This window comes from Camelina sativa, chromosome 4, assembly GCF_030686135.1.
Source record: "Camelina sativa cultivar CO46 ecotype springtype chromosome 4, ASM3068613v1".
Taxonomy (NCBI): Eukaryota; Viridiplantae; Streptophyta; class Magnoliopsida; order Brassicales; family Brassicaceae; genus Camelina; species Camelina sativa.
In genome coordinates this window covers 4,513,660-4,527,525 of record NC_141883.1, presented here as the reverse complement: position 1 = coordinate 4,527,525, position 13,866 = coordinate 4,513,660, and the positions used below count along the sequence as shown (strand labels likewise).

At 32.6% G+C, this 13,866-nt stretch overlaps 4 pseudogenes; all 4 read right to left on the bottom strand.

The window, feature by feature from the left end:
- Positions 1-1,966: 1,966 nt before the first annotated feature.
- On the bottom strand, positions 1,967-2,413 carry LOC104783533 (cytochrome P450 71B16 pseudogene; annotated as a pseudogene).
- A 2,784-nt stretch (positions 2,414-5,197) lies between these two features.
- Positions 5,198-6,121, bottom strand: LOC109132441 (uncharacterized; annotated as a pseudogene).
- Positions 6,122-7,575: 1,454 nt separating this feature from the next.
- Positions 7,576-8,499, bottom strand: LOC147945365 (uncharacterized; annotated as a pseudogene).
- A 3,830-nt stretch (positions 8,500-12,329) lies between these two features.
- Positions 12,330-13,254, bottom strand: LOC147945364 (uncharacterized; annotated as a pseudogene).
- Positions 13,255-13,866: the final 612 nt, after the last annotated feature.

Genomic DNA, 13,866 nt, shown 5'->3' with positions numbered 1-13,866 from the left:
AAGTGCTAACAAGGTGAGTTTTCGGTCACGTTAACCTAAGTCGTTCGGAATCAATTGTAACCTAAGTTGTGCTAGATGTGTAGCGCAGGAGCTGACAATTAACCATGTTATTTTTGACGGGCCGCTAGCACGTCAAACGTGGGCTTTATCTCGAATACCACTTGATCCAATCCTTTCCCAATGGAGTCTTTATTTGAGAATATGGTTTTTTTCCTAGATGAAACATCACCTAGTTCCTAACATACATCCTTTTCTCGGATAATGTGGTATATATAGAATGCTAAAAATGCAAAAGTTTTTTGAAAAATTGGATGAGAGTCCTTTTGAGGTTTTAAGGTTGGCGGAAAGTGAGTCGACAGCCTGACATTAGACACATGTCGTGGACACGGACACATACTTATATATAGCCCCCTTGTTCACCGTACCTACGAGGATAGGAAAACACACCATTACCTCCACTTTTACGGGATACTGTTGTTATGTGGATGGTTCCCGGAGGTAAACAAATAAGTTTTCAAGTATAAGATGATTTTAATTTCAGATTTGGTGAATGTCAACACATATAATTCTTTATATTGAGAGATTAAAGACATGCATTTTGGTATGAATTTTTCATTGTCACATGCTACAAATTTTAAATGATGTACATAAATAAGAATAAAAGAGGGGTCTAAAACTAATTTTACTTTTAATCTTCGAGCAATTTGAATCAGTTTCATTTCAATGATGCTACATTTCCTTTTAACGTCAAATATTTGAATCATTCTAAGTAAGTTTATCTACTGTTTTTATGTTTAGCAACTGTTTTTATGTGACATAAAACTTAAAATCTCATCTTTTATATAACCTACGTATATCCCTTTTTTAAATTAACTCTTATGTTAATATGAAAACTATTGAAAATAATAAATAAATGAAAATGAAATCATCAAAGGAGAAAGCATAAAAAGTGAAATAATTCTCTAATGAAATTTAAGTCGGTTTGTCAATTAACGGCAAATTCCTTATTTAAAAAAAAAACTTATGTCGGTTTAGATTATGATATAGATCAATCGACGTATTTCAATGTAATTTTTATAGCGTTTGCTGATCAATTTATTTTATGACGTTGCGTCAACCGTTCAGATCTATCAATGATATTCTATAAATTTTAGTTACGAAACAAAGGATCAAATTGGTAGGTTTGAAAAATAAATAAAGATGTAATAAAAAAATAATGAAGGTCTATTTTGCATTTTGTTTTGGATCATGGTTGATCTGGCAATTCATTTGAAATTTCACTACAAAAAATGTGCCCGTTAACGTTAGTTGTTATTGACTTTGAACATTTATACTAAACGGACATTAACGAAATAGCATCATTATAAAAAACCGTCAGAATAATGTCTGACATTAAGTATTTTAGTATCAGTTTAACAAACATGTACTTTTAATGTGAAATATTTGAGTCAGTTTAAGTAAGTTTAGCAAATGTTTTTATGTGACACAAAACTTAAACACTCATCTTTTATAGATATACCGTATATCCTTTTTTTCTTAATTGACTTTCCTGGGAAAAGATTGTAAATAAATAAATTAATGAAAAAGAAATCATTAAAGGAGAAAACGTAAAAAGTGAAATACGTCTCTAGTGAAATTTCAGTTGGTTTGTAAACCGATGGTAAATTCCTTGTTTTAAAAAAAGTTATGTCGGTTTAGATTATGATGTCGAATAATCCACGTATTGCAACATACTATATTTTTTTGTAGTGTTTGCTAATCAATTTATTTTGTGAAGCGGCGTTAGCCACTCTAGTGTATCAACGACAGAGGTGGATTGAAAAGGGATTTTGAGCATTGTAGGTCGTCGTCCCTCTCTGTCCACAATTCGACTTATCTATTGAATCAGTGATGGGTTATTCAAAACTTTGTACAAAGTCTAGAACCTGGAGATTGGTGCAATCACTTAACTCAAACTGTGGTGCAATCACTGAACTCGAACTGGGACGAGATTGAGAGGTACTTTCTTGACGACTGTAAGGGTACCAGCTTCTTCTTTATCAATATCTTCATGTGTCATACCATCAGGTGCTCTCTAATCGAAGTAGTAAAGTAAGTTCAAGAGTTCTAATTCCACAATAGCTACCCGAATTGTTATACCGGGACATATCATTCGACCAGACCCAATTGGTAAGAGCTCGAAATGTCTTCCTTTATAATCCACAGGGCTATCGATAAACCTCTCGGAGTTAAACTCTTTTGGGTTTGTCCAGTATTTCGGATCTCTTCCTATCGCCCAAGCGTTCACCAAGATATGTGTCTTTGGAGGAATATCATAGCCTTGGACCTTGATGTGAGCTATTGTTTCCCTTGGGAGTTGAACAGGAGCTGCTGTAATCTGAATGTTTCTTTGATCACCATGTTCAAGAAACATTTTGAATCTGGTCGAAGGATATGTCCCAGTACAGCAATGGGGGTAGCTACTGTGGAATTAGGAATCTTGAATTTACTTTACTACTTCGACTGGAGAGCACCTGATGGTACGACACATGAAGATATCGATAAATAAGAAGCTGGTACCCTTACAGTCGTCAAGAAAGTACCTCTCAAGCTCGTCCCAGTTCGGGTTCAGTGTTTGCACCACAGTTTGAGTTAAGTGATTGCACCAATCTCCAATTCTAGACTTTGTACAAAGTTTTGAATAACCCATCACTGATTCAATAGATAATTCGAATTGTGGACAGAGAGGGACGACCTACAATGCTCAAAACCCCTTTTCAGTCCACCTCTGTCGTTGATACACTAGAGCGGCTAACGCCGCTTCACAAAATACATTGATCAGCAACCACTGCAAAAAAATATATTTCAATACGTGATTTATTCTACATCACAATCTAAACCGACATAAATTTTTTTAAAACAAGGAGTTTGCCGTTGGTTTACAAACCAACTGAAATTTCACTAAAGACGTATTTCACTTTTTATGTTTTCTGCTTTGATGATTTCTTTTTCATTATTTTATTTATTTAAAATATTTTCCCTTATAACAGGAAAGTCAATTAAGAAAAAAAAGGATATATGTTATATCTATAAAAGATGAGTGTTTAAGTTTTGTGTCACATAAAAATATTCGCTTAACTTAAACAGACTCAAATATTTCACATTAAAAGTAAATGTTGTTTGTTAAACTGATACTAAAATACTTAACGTTAGACATTATTTCGACGGTTTTTTAAAATAATGCTATTTCGTTTATGTCAGTTTAGTATAAATGTTCAAAGTCAATAACAACTAACGTTAACCGGCATATTTTTTGTAGTGAAATTTCAAATGAATTGCCAGATCAACCATGATGCTATAACGTTAGAAATTTATAGATGTTTTATCATTGGGCACTTGTAACTTGTTAGTTCCTCTAGTTAACGCATCACTTAACACTTTTAAATCGTGGGCCGAACCCTCCATCCACTCAGAATGTAAATAAACTCCAGATCAAAGTTACATACAACCAAAACGTTCTGAGATATTGTTCCTTTTCGATTGCGATAGCTTGCCACCTCACGCCCAACTATTGTTGCTGGTATATGTGTACCATCTATCGCTCCAACGCAATTCTATAATACATGCCAAAAAAGTCAAATTCTATGAAGAAAAAACTAAAAGAATCAATTTAAACAAAAGATGAAATAATGGACCTTAAAATATGGATAAAATCGTGTACTTTCTCTGATCTTCAGTGGCACTAAACCATCTGGTTTCACCATCTTACTTGGAGCTATTATAAGCAGAGCTTTTAATATTTTATTAAAGCTTGTGCTCACTGCAAACTTGGACCTTTGAAATGTGTTTTTCACGTAGCCATATCTTGCATTTTGTCCAACTGTGAGCATGAAGACAGCAAGCATCTCTTCGACAGATATTTTTTTTGTGTTTTGTAAACCAGTTTTGTCTCTGATGATCCTAGACAGCTTCAAAAACATATATGGAATCATACGATACAGCACCCGAAAATCTTCGGGATCATCTTTTAATACCTTTTGTATATATTCTTCTCCGAGCTGTGTGACTGGTCGACGAATGGGACGTTCTATATAATCACCACCACCCATGAGTTGTTGTCGTGTGTTATGAATCTGAGCTCCTACCGTCATCATTACCACCATTATAGATACGTCCACATCAAAATCATCGTCTTCATGCACTCTTGCTATTTCGTTTATGTCAGTTTAGTATCAATGTTCAAGGTCAATAACAACTAACGTTAACGACACATTTTTTGTAGTGAAATTTCAAATGAATTGCAAGATCAACCATGATCCAAAACAAAATGCAAAATAGACATTTATTATTTTTTTATTACATCTTTATTTCTTTTTTAAACCTACCAATTTGATCCTTTGTTTTCGTAACTAAAATTTCTAGAATATCGTTGATAGAATGAACAGTTGACGCGGCGTCATAAAATAAATTGATCAGCAAACGCTATAAAAATTACATTGGAATATGTTGATTAATCTATGTCACAATCGAAACCGACGTAAATTTTTTTAAAAAATAAGGAATTTGCCTTTGATTTACAAACAGACTTAAATTTCATTAGAGACATATTTCACTTTTTATGCTTTTTCCTTTGATGATTTCAATTTCAGTTATTTATCATTTTCAATCGTTTTCATATTAACAGGGTAGTTAATTTTTAAGAAAAGGATATACGTAGGTTATATAAAAGATGAGATTTAAGTTTTGTGTCACTTAAAAACAGTCGCTAAACTTACTTAGAATGATTTAAATATTTGACGTTAAAAGGAAATGTAGGGGGGTATTGGAGGGGAGAATGTGAAAGAATTTATTAGAAAAGAATTAATGACATAATTCATAGATTTTCTTGTATTGTAAAAGATTTTCAAATCTTTCTTTGTGATTCTAACGACTATAATTTGTATCATTTTATTAGATTTGAACAGAATTTTAATATAATTGAAAATGGATAAATTCTTCTAATTTCCATCTAACGTTGAAAATAGTAGACTAGTTTCAAACAACAGAAACAAATTCAACAGAAAGAAATTGAATATGGATAAATTAGCTCCTTCATCCTCTATCTACGAAGGCTAGGAGTTAAAAATTCAACAGAAACAAACAATACAATTGTTTATTAGATGTAGCAATTTTATTAAATGTAAAACTTGAAAACTAAAATCTATCTATCAATGAACTTTTAAACCGTAGCATCTTTCCACATGTCTTCGGCCATAGATTGTCTCCAATTATTTGCATTTTCTCTGTCTTGCTCTTGCGTCTGGAGAGGTTCTTCTCTATCACTTTCATCTATATTGACAGAATTATTTCCATTGTTAACTGCATTATTTTCATTAGGGAACACACCTTCGTCTGATCGACATTCTCTACGAAGAAAGTTATGCAGCCCTGCACATGCTAAGACTAATCCAGCTTGTTTCTTGTAAGAAAAAGGAGATGCAGATTTAAAAATAGCAAAACGAGATTTAAAGATTCCAAATATCCTTTCGATCACGTTTCTCAGAGAAGCATGGCGAAGATTAAATAACTCGTATGGAGTTTCACGATCACGACCTTGACCAGCAAATTCCTGTAGATGATATTTAAACCACGAAATGGAGCTAAAAAGCTGAGACGATTTGCAAATCCACAATGAACTAGATAAAATTTTCCTGAAATTTGGATGATATATGTTACTATATATAAGACATATGATCTATAGAGAAATTTATAGATGTTTTACCATTGGGCACTTGTAACTTGTTAGTTCCTCTAGTTAACGCATCACTTAACACTCTTAAATCGTGGGCCGAACCCTCCCATCCACTCAGAATGTAAATAAACTCCAGATCAAAGTTACATACAGCCAAAACGTTCTGAGATATTGTTCCTTTTCGATTGCGATAGCTTGCCACCTCACGCCCAACTACTGTTGCTGGTATATGTGTACCATCTATCGCTCCAACACAATTCTATAATACATGCCAAAAAAAAGTCAAATTCTATGAAGAAAAAACTAAAAGAATCAATTTAAACAAAAGATGAAATAATGGACCTTAAAATATGGATAAAATCGTGTACTTTCTCTGATCTTCAGTGGCACTAAACCATCTGGTTTCACCATCTTACTTGGAGCTATTATAAGCAGAGCTTTTAATATTTTATTAAAGCTTGTGCTCACTGCAAACTTGGACCTTTGAAATGTGTTTTTCACGTAGCCATATCTTGCATTTTGTCCAACTGTGAGCATGAAGACAGCAAGCATCTCTTCGACAGATATTTTTTTTGTGTTTTGTAAAAAAGTTTTGTCTCTGATGATCCTAGACAGCTTCAAAAACATATATGGAATCATACGATACAGCACCCGAAAATCTTCGGGATCATCTTTTAATACCTTTTGTATATATTCTTCTCCGAGCTGTGTGACTGGTCGACGAATGGGACGTTCTATATAATCACCACCACCCATGAGTTGTTGTCGTGTGTTATGAATCTGAGCTCCTACCGTCATCATTACCACCATTATAGATACGTCCACATCAAAATCATCGTCTTCATGCACTCTTGCTATTTCGTTTATGTCAGTTTAGTATCAATGTTCAAGGTCAATAACAACTAACGTTAACGACACATTTTTTGTAGTGAAATTTCAAATGAATTGCAAGATCAACCATGATCCAAAACAAAATGCAAAATAGACATTTATTATTTTTTTATTACATCTTTATTTCTTTTTTAAACCTACCAATTTGATCCTTTGTTTTCGTAACTAAAATTTCTAGAATATCGTTGATAGAATGAACAGTTGACGCGGCGTCATAAAATAAATTGATCAGCAAACGCTATAAAAATTACATTGGAATATGTTGATTAATCTATGTCACAATCGAAACCGACGTAAATTTTTTTAAAAAATAAGGAATTTGCCTTTGATTTACAAACAGACTTAAATTTCATTAGAGACATATTTCACTTTTTATGCTTTTTCCTTTGATGATTTCAATTTCAGTTATTTATCATTTTCAATCGTTTTCATATTAACAGGGTAGTTAATTTTTAAGAAAAGGATATACGTAGGTTATATAAAAGATGAGATTTAAGTTTTGTGTCACTTAAAAACAGTCGCTAAACTTACTTAGAATGATTTAAATATTTGACGTTAAAAGGAAATGTAGGGGGGTATTGGAGGGGAGAATGTGAAAGAATTTATTAGAAAAGAATTAATGACATAATTCATAGATTTTCTTGTATTGTAAAAGATTTTCAAATCTTTCTTTGTGATTCTAACGACTATAATTTGTATCATTTTATTAGATTTGAACAGAATTTTAATATAATTGAAAATGGATAAATTCTTCTAATTTCCATCTAACGTTGAAAATAGTAGACTAGTTTCAAACAACAGAAACAAATTCAACAGAAAGAAATTGAATATGGATAAATTAGCTCCTTCATCCTCTATCTACGAAGGCTAGGAGTTAAAAATTCAACAGAAACAAACAATACAATTGTTTATTAGATGTAGCAATTTTATTAAATGTAAAACTTGAAAACTAAAATCTATCTATCAATGAACTTTTAAACCGTAGCATCTTTCCACATGTCTTCGGCCATAGATTGTCTCCAATTATTTGCATTTTCTCTGTCTTGCTCTTGCGTCTGGAGAGGTTCTTCTCTATCACTTTCATCTATATTGACAGAATTATTTCCATTGTTAACTGCATTATTTTCATTAGGGAACACACCTTCGTCTGATCGACATTCTCTACGAAGAAAGTTATGCAGCCCTGCACATGCTAAGACTAATCCAGCTTGTTTCTTGTAAGAAAAAGGAGATGCAGATTTAAAAATAGCAAAACGAGATTTAAAGATTCCAAATATCCTTTCGATCACGTTTCTCAGAGAAGCATGGCGAAGATTAAATAACTCGTATGGAGTTTCACGATCACGACCTTGACCAGCAAATTCCTGTAGATGATATTTAAACCACGAAATGGAGCTAAAAAGCTGAGACGATTTGCAAATCCACAATGAACTAGATAAAATTTTCCTGAAATTTGGATGATATATGTTACTATATATAAGACATATGATCTATAGAGAAATTTATAGATGTTTTACCATTGGGCACTTGTAACTTGTTAGTTCCTCTAGTTAACGCATCACTTAACACTCTTAAATCGTGGGCCGAACCCTCCCATCCACTCAGAATGTAAATAAACTCCAGATCAAAGTTACATACAGCCAAAACGTTCTGAGATATTGTTCCTTTTCGATTGCGATAGCTTGCCACCTCACGCCCAACTACTGTTGCTGGTATATGTGTACCATCTATCGCTCCAACACAATTCTATAATACATGCCAAAAAAAAGTCAAATTCTATGAAGAAAAAACTAAAAGAATCAATTTAAACAAAAGATGAAATAATGGACCTTAAAATATGGATAAAATCGTGTACTTTCTCTGATCTTCAGTGGCACTAAACCATCTGGTTTCACCATCTTACTTGGAGCTATTATAAGCAGAGCTTTTAATATTTTATTAAAGCTTGTGCTCACTGCAAACTTGGACCTTTGAAATGTGTTTTTCACGTAGCCATATCTTGCATTTTGTCCAACTGTGAGCATGAAGACAGCAAGCATCTCTTCGACAAATATTTTTTTTTGTGTTTTGTAAACCAGTTTTGTCTCTGATGATCCTAGACAGCTTCAAAAACATATCTGGAATCATACGATACAGCACCCGAAAATCTTCGGGATCATCTTTTAATACCTTTTGTATATATTCTTCTCTGAGCTGTGTGACTGGTCGACGAATGGGACGTTCTATATAATCACCACCACCCATGAGTTGTTGTCGTGTGTTATGAATCTGAGCTCCTACCGTCATCATTACCACCATTATAGATACGTCCACATCAAAATCATCGTCTTCATGAACTCTTGCTATTTTGTTTATGTCATTTTAGTATCAATGTTCAAGGTCAATAACAACTAACGTTAACGACACATTTTTGGTAGTGAAATTTCAAATGAATTGCAAGATCAACCATGATCCAAAACAAAATGCAAAATAGACATTTATTATTTTTTATTACATCTTTATTTCTTTTTTAAACCTACCAATTTGATCCTTTGTTTTCGTAACTAAAATTTCTAGAATATCGTTGATAGAATGAACGGTTGACGCGGCGTCATAAAATAAATTGATCAGCAAACGCTATAAAAATTACATTGGAATATTTTGATTAATCTATGTCACAATCGAAACCGACGTAAATTTTTTTAAAAAATAAGGAATTTGCCTTTGATTTACAAACAGACTTAAATTTCATTAGAGACATATTTCACTTTTTATGCTTTTTCCTTTGATGATTTCAATTTCAGTTATTTATTATTTTCAATCGTTTTCATATTAACAGGGTAGTTAATTTTTAAAAAAAGGATATACGTAGGTTATATAAAAGATGAGATTTAAGTTTTGTGTCACTTAAAAACAGTCGCTAAACTTACTTAGAATGATTTAAATATTTGACGTTAAAAGGAAATGTAGGGGGTATTGGAGGGGAGAATGTGAAAGAATTTATTAGAAAAGAATTAATGACATAATTCATAGATTTTCTTGTATTGTAAAATATTTTCAAATCTTTCTTTGTGATTCTAACGACTATAATTTGTATCATTTTATTAGATTTGAACAGAATTTTAATATAATTGAAAATGGATAAATTCTTCTAATTTCCATCTAACGTTGAAAATAGTAGACTAGTTTAAAACAACAGAAACAAATTCAACAGAAAGAAATTGAATATGGATAAATTAGCTCCTTCATCCTCTATCTACGAAGGCTAGGAGTTAAAAATTCAACAGAAACAAACAATACAATTGTTTATTAGATGTAGCAATTTTATTAAATGCAAAACTTGAAAACTAAAATCTATCTATCAATGAACTTTTAAAACGTAGCATCTTTCCACATGTCTTCGGCCATAGATTGTCTCCAATTATTTGCATTTTCTCTGTCTTGCTCTTGCGTCTGGAGAGGTTCTTCTCTATCACTTTCATCTATATTGAAAGAATTATTTCCATTGTTAACTGCATTATTTTCATTAGGGAACACACCTTCGTCTGATCGACATTCTCTACGAAGAAAGTTATGCAGCCCTGCACATGCTAAGACTAATCCAGCTTGTTTCTTGTAAGAAAAAGGAGATGCAGATTTAAAAATAGCAAAACGAGATTTAAAGATTCCAAATATCCTTTCGATCACGTTTCTCAGAGAAGCATGGCGAAGATTAAATAACTCATATGGAGTTTCAGGATCACGACCTTGACCAGCAAATTCTTGTAGATGATATTTAAACCACGAAATGGAGCTAAAAAGCTGAGACGATTTGCAAATCCACAATCAACTAGATAAAATTTTCCTGAAATTTGGATGATATATGTTACTATATATAAGACATATGATCTATAGAGAAATTTATAGATGTTTTACCATTGGGCACTTGTAACTTGTTAGTTCCTCTAGTTAACGCATCACTTAACACTCTTAAATCGTGGGCCGAACCCTCCCATCCACTCAGAATGTAAATAAACTCTAGATCAAAGTTACATACAGCCAAAACGTTCTGAGATATTGTTCTTTTTCGATTGCGATAGCTTGCCACCTCACGCCCAACTACTGTTGCTGGTATATGTGTACCATCTATCGCTCCAACGCAATTCTATAATACATGCCAAAAAAAGTCAAATTCTATGAAGAAAAAACTAAAAGAATCAATTTAAACAAAAGATGAAATAATGGACCTTAAAATATGGATAAAATCGTGTACTTTCTCTGATCTTCAGTGGCACTAAACCATCTGGTTTCACCATCTTACTTGGAGCTATTATAAGCAGAGCTTTTAATATTTTATTAAAGCTTGTGCTCACTGCAAACTTGGACCTTTGAAATGTGTTTTTCACGTAGCCATATCTTGCATTTTGTCCAACAGTGAGCATGAAGACAGCAAGCATCTCTTCGACAAATATTTTTTTTGTGTGTTTGTAAACCAGTTTTGTCTCTGATGATCCTAGACAGCTTCAAAAACATATCTGGAATCATACGATACAGCACCCGAAAATCTTCGGGATCATCTTTTAATACCTTTTCTATATATTCTTCTCTGAGCTGTGTGACTGGTCGACGAATGGGACGTTCTATATAATCACCACCACCCATGAGTTGTTGTCGTGTGTTATGAATCTGAGCTCCTACCGTCATCATTACCACCATTATAGATACGTCCACATCAAAATCATCGTCTTCATGCACTCTTGCTATTTTGTTTATGTCATTTTAGTATCAATGTTCAAGGTCAATAACAACTAACGTTAACGACACATTTTTGGTAGTGAAATTTCAAATGAATTGCAAGATCAACCATGATCCAAAACAAAATGCAAAATAGACATTTATTATTTTTTTATTACATCTTTATTTCTTTTTTAAACCTACCAATTTGATCCTTTGTTTTCGTAACTAAAATTTCCAGAATATCATTGATAGAATGAACGGTTGACGCGGCGTCATAAAATAAATTGATCAGCAAACGCTATAAAAATTACATTGGAATATGTTTATTAATCTATGTCACAATCGAAACCGACGTAAATTTTTTAAAAAAATAAGGAATTTGCCTTTGATTTACAAACAGACTTAAATTTCATTAGAGACATATTTCACTTTTTATGCTTTTTCCTTTGATGATTTCAATTTCAGTTATTTATTATTTTCAATCGTTTTCATATTAACAGGGTAGTTAATTTTTTAAAAAAGGATATACGTAGATTATATAAAAGATGAGATTTAAGTTTTGTGTCACTTAAAAACAGTCGCTAAACTTACTTAGAATGATTTAAATATTTGACGTTAAAAGGAAATGTAGGGGGTATTGGAGGGGAGAATGTGAAAGAATTTATTAGAAAAGAATTAATGACATAATTCATAGATTTTCTTGTATTGTAAAATATTTTCAAATCTTTCTTTGTGATTCTAACGACTATAATTTGTATCATTTTATTAGATTTGAACAGAATTTTAATATAATTGAAAATGGATAAATTCTTCTAATTTCCATCTAACGTTGAAAATAGTAGACTAGTTTAAAACAACAGAAACAAATTCAACAGAAAGAAATTGAATATGGATAAATTAGCTCCTTCATCCTCTATCTACGAAGGCTAGGAGTTAAAAATTCAACAGAAACAAACAATACAATTGTTTATTAGATGTAGCAATTTTATTAAATGCAAAACTTGAAAACTAAAATCTATCTATCAATGAACTTTTAAAACGTAGCATCTTTCCACATGTCTTCGGCCATAGATTGTCTCCAATTATTTGCATTTTCTCTGTCTTGCTCTTGCGTCTGGAGAGGTTCTTCTCTATCACTTTCATCTATATTGAAAGAATTATTTCCATTGTTAACTGCATTATTTTCATTAGGGAACACACCTTCGTCTGATCGACATTGTCTACGAAGAAAGTTATGCAGCCCTGCACATGCTAAGACTAATCCAGCTTGTTACTTGTAAGAAAAAGGAGATGCAGATTTAAAAATAGCAAAAAGAGATTTAAAGATTCCAAATATCCTTTCGATCACGTTTCTCAGAGAAGCATGGCGAAGATTAAATAACTCATATGGAGTTTCAGGATCACGACCTTGACCAGCAAATTCCTGTAGATGATATTTAACACCACGAAATGGAGCTAAAAAGCTGAGATGATTTGCAAATCCACAATCAACTAAATAAAATTTTCCTGAAATTTGGATGATATATGTTACTATATATAAGACATATGATCTATAGAGAAATTTATAGATGTTTTACCATTGGGCACTTGTAACTTGTTAGTTCCTCTAGTTAACGCATCACTTAACACTCTTAAATCGTGGGCCGAACCCTCCCATCCACTCAGAATGTAAATAAACTCCAGATCAAAGTTACATACAGCCAAAACATTCTGAGATATTGTTCCTTTTCGATTGCGATAGCTTGCCACCTCACGCCCAACTACTGTTGCTGGTATATGTGTACCATCTATCGCTCCAACGCAATTCTATAATACATGCCAAAAAAAAGTCAAATTCTATGAAGAAAAAACTAAAAGAATCAATTTAAACAAAAGATGAAATAATGGACCTTAAAATATGGATAAAATCTTGTACTTTCTCTGATCTTCAGTGGCACTAAACCATCTGGTTTCACCATCTTACTTGGAGCTATTATAAGCAGAGCTTTTAATATTTTATTAAAGCTTGTGCTCACTGCAAACTTGGACCTTTGAAATGTGTTTTTCACGTAGCCATATCTTGCATTTTGTCCAACTGTGAGCATGAAGACAGCAAGCATCTGTTCGACAGAAAACATATCTGGAATCATACGATACAGCACCCGAAAATCTTCGGGATCATCTTTTAATACCTTTTGTATATATTCTTCTCCGAGCTGTGTGACTGGTCGACGAATGGGACGTTCTATATAATCACCACCACCCATGAGTTGTTGTCGTGTGTTATGAATCTGAGCTCCTACCATCATCATTACCACCATTATAGATACGTCCACATCAAAATCATCGTCTTCATGCACTCTTGCTATTTCGTTTATGTCAGTTTAGTATCAATGTTCAATGTCAATAACAACTAACGTTAACGACACATTTTTTGTAGTGAAATTTCAAATGAATTGCAAGATCAACCATGATCCAAAACAAAATGCAAAATAGACATTTATTATTTTTTATTACATCTTTATTTTTTTTTTAAACCTACCAATTTGACCCTTTGATTTCGTAACTAAAATTTCTAAAATATCGTTGAT